Source organism: Brachypodium distachyon, chromosome 3, assembly GCF_000005505.3.
Source record: "Brachypodium distachyon strain Bd21 chromosome 3, Brachypodium_distachyon_v3.0, whole genome shotgun sequence".
Taxonomy (NCBI): domain Eukaryota; kingdom Viridiplantae; phylum Streptophyta; class Magnoliopsida; order Poales; family Poaceae; genus Brachypodium; species Brachypodium distachyon.
In genome coordinates, this window is record NC_016133.3 from 10,331,706 (window position 1) to 10,335,792 (window position 4,087).

Here is a 4,087-nt window from a genome sequence, read left to right on the forward strand (position 1 = left end):
ACATTGTATGGTTCGTCAATATACCTTGTGGTTACTTGGGAGTTGGCACATGCTGCTAGGCGCCGTTACCAACTATCAACATGAGTCGGTGCCAGTGGACGAGTAAGGTGTTACTCGGACCCGCAGTCCGAGCTCGTAGTCGTGTCTGTCTGACCGTGAACCTGTAGGGTCGCACGCTTAAGGGGATGGGACCGAATTGGATCGGATCCAACTCGTATCGGGCTTAGACTCCTAACGGGCCTCAAGTGTTGAAGCCCACCAGGGAGGTCTATATAAGTGGAGGAGGCGTACCCGGTTAGGGTTACACCAGTCCAGACGCGAGTTAGACTCGGCCGTCACACCTCCACGCCCAAAGCCTTGCGATCGGATCTAGCAGTCCGCCGCGGAGTTCCTCCCTGTACGTGTGGATACCTCGGAGGCGCTGCACCTGCGGCGTTGGGATGAACTGTTCGTGGGATCGGCGAGGAGGAGCAGGCTTTTTGACTCCTCAGCATCGATGCGCTACAACGACTCTACTTCCGCTACAGGTCTGCGCGTCTAGTGGTAATCTCGTGATCCATTATCTACAACATTGATCCGGGCGGAAGCGGTAGAAATTTTTATTTTGTGCTAGTAGCATACCGCGTTCCCCAACAATCTCCAACATTTCTGGGTGACTCTCATTCTGTAACAGCGGTCACCTTACCTGGGTCTACAGCTACTCCGGCTCCTGACACAATGTGTCCGAGGAAACTGACTTCTGACAACCAAAAGTCACACTTGCTGAACTTGGCATACAACTTGTGCGCTCTCAGCTTCTCCAAAATCATGCGCAGATGCTACGCATGTTCTTCCTTGTTCTTGGAGTAGACTAAAATATCGTCGATAAACACAACGACGAACTTGTCCAAGTATTCCATGAACACCTTGTTCATCATGTTCATGAAGTACGCAGGTGCATTGGTCAATCCAAATGGCATCCTGGTATACTCATATAGTCCATACCTAGTGGTAAATGCCGTCTTTGGTATATCCAACTCTCGGATCTTCAACTGAAAATACCCTGATCGCAGATCGATCTTTGAGAGCACACAGGCTCCTTCCAACTGGTCGAAAAGATCGTTGATGATAGGTAAGGGGTATTTATTTTTTATCGTCATCTCATTTAGTGACTGATAATCGATGCACATCCGCTGGCTCTTGTCCTTCTTCTCCACAAACATGACAGGTGCTCCCCATGGTGATGAACTGGGGCGAATGAAACCTTTCGCTAACTGTTCAGCTAGCTGCTTCTTCAACTTTTTCAATTCTTCCACAGCCATCTTATAAGGTCTCTTGGCTATGGGTCCACTTCCAGGCATCAACTCGATGAGAAACTCTACATCACGGTCTGGTGGCATACTTGGCAACTCTTCCGGGAAGACATCCAGATACTCTTTCACTACTGGAACCTCGTCCAGGCTAACCCTCTTAAGAGAATTGACCTTAGGTCTCTTAAGTTCCCACTTCTGTTGTGGTTACCGTTCCCGTTGTGGATCCTCGGGCGCTGTTGGTGCTGGTGGTGGTGCTGGTGTTGCTGGTGCTTGCTGCTGCTGTTGCCGGCATGGCGGTTCTGATGGCCATACCCTCCACTTCGCTTGTCATTGAAGCGACTGCCCCTGTACAGGGTTCGATCTCTGTGCTTACAGTGCTAGTCCCTGGATCGACTCGCTAGCACACATAGTTTTCAAGATGTAATATCAAGATACAAAGGTGAAAAGTAGATTACATCGCATTGATCCAGAATTTAGTAGAAACTTACATATTGCATAACCTCATGGGTTATCTCAAAGAAAATAAAATCTTGCAGCGGAAAGCAGAAGATGCAGGAGTACCATAACAACTTCATAGTCGAAACATGTTGGAATGTAAACTCGCAATCCTAACATTTCGTACCTCACTCTTCACCTGGTTCACCTGCAACATTTAAACGTTGCAGCCACTAGGGGATCAATATATTGAATGTATTGGCAAGTTCACCAAAAGGTTATAGCAGACCTAACAAGTATATGCATTATTTGGCAAGGTAGGGGTTTTGGCTATTTGCATAAAATTTCATCCTATCATTTTTAAACATATAGTTTGATCAATATTGGACACGGGGTAGAAACACCCATGCTCCTATTAACCTAGAGCACATTGAGTAGATACATCAAGTGCTCCTACCCTGTTCAAATCATTCATTTTATTTAATAAATTGGAACGAGTGAGACCTTCCTTACAGCCCCCAAATCTAGTTGCTCAAAATTATCCGTAACCGGGGACACAGCTAAGTACTTAGTTTGACACTCTCGAGAGGCTGTACACATTCCCCATAAGAAATCGACGTGTTAATCCCTTGTTATACTCAGGGTAGAATAGCAACGGCATCGATTACAGGAATTTTCAGACCATAATCACCCAGACCACCTGAGGGACCTACGTTCCCACCTACACGGCTACATCTGCACAATCCCTCGGATCAAGGATCATATGTCTTACATCCATCCTGGCAGAGCCCATATTACCATGTGGTTGTACTGGAAGATACTAAACAAGAAAGCTAGTCCAGTCTCTGATACCCCAGGTGGCATTCCACATTTGTGACGCAAGCGCTCCCCGAATCCACGGGGAGACGTCCATGGACGATCTGTCTCTGAATCCACGGAGACTCGACTCAGAGGGACCCATAGAAGTGGACCAGACGTCGCATAACATATCAAATCCTCAAAGCCATCCTCCCAGAATGATTCGTTGGGGTTGTTTTGCCAGGTTTCTAAAATGCTCCACATTATCTATCTCATGGTAATAGAGATTCCCTCCCACGTATACTAACATAGCATAGCAAGTCAACTACTTGCGATGGCAATTGGTGGAACTGAAATGGCAGGGGAAATCTACACTACTAGGAATTTATAGCTAGCATAAATACAATAATAGTCCTATCCATGCAACTAATAAAACATCTAGTGCATAGTAAAATAATAGGTGAATGATCAAAGTGAACATGCCTTTGTTGTAGTTGGAGTTCAAACACTCGTCACAATCACAAGGTATGCTATGATGCGATGCAACATGTGACATGCATTGGTTTATTTTATTTGGGTGATCAACTGATCCTAAAACAAATTCGGGATTAAAATTAGATTTTCCTTTTTCTATTACTGTGCCACGTGTCAGCTTCTCATTGGCCGGTACCGGTTCGTTTAAAATTAAAACGCGAGATCTAATCTTGGCCGTCGATTGAGATCGGACGCACGAGGGGTGTCTGCCTTACCTCCGGCAGCCTAGGGTTCTGGCGAGGTTCGTCGGCGGCGGTCGGGAGCGGCGATGGTGCGTTCCGGTGAAGCTGGCGGCTCGGGGAAGCGAGTGTCGGGTGCGCCTCGGCCTGGTGAGGACGATGGTGGCGGTGGCGCTCCTCAGGGACGTCGGACCCCACGCCTAGGATGGCTCGAACGCGACGGCGGGCGGCGGAGCCTTCGGGTCTGGTCGTCGAGGTGCTGCGGTGGCCAAAACATGAGACGCGGGGCGTCAATAGATGCGCGGAGGCGAGGGGGAGAGGAAGAAGCAGGCGCGAGCGGCGCTCGACCTGTGAGTTTGCCGGCGGCGACCAATTTGTGCCGCGGCGTCCGGTGAGCTCCGGCGAGGAAACGCGGCGGCGTGGACACGTGCAAGAGGGGGCGAGCAGAGGGGAAAGAAGCGGGGAAGCTCCGGCTTTATAGGGCCGTGCTTGGCAAGCTGCGGGAGGCACGGAGCAGACGGGTGGCGGAGATTGCGAGCGGCGGCGTACATGGCAGGCGCGCACGTCACGGCGGCGTCTCGGCGGAGACGAAGCTGACAAGTGGGGCCCACCTGTCAGTGGCAGCGCGCGCGCGTGCGGGTGCTGGCTGCTGGGCTGCGGCGCGCGGCGGTAAGTTGGGCCGGTTCGGCCCAATTCGGCCGGGCCGGTCCGTTTCTTCCCCTTTTTTTTTTCTTTCAGCCTTTTCTCTGTTTCTTTTTCTGATTTCTATGATATCTTTTGATTTTGAAATCCAAATTGGTCCAAATTAATTCCAAATTTTTTGTAAAATCATGTTTTATCATGATTCAT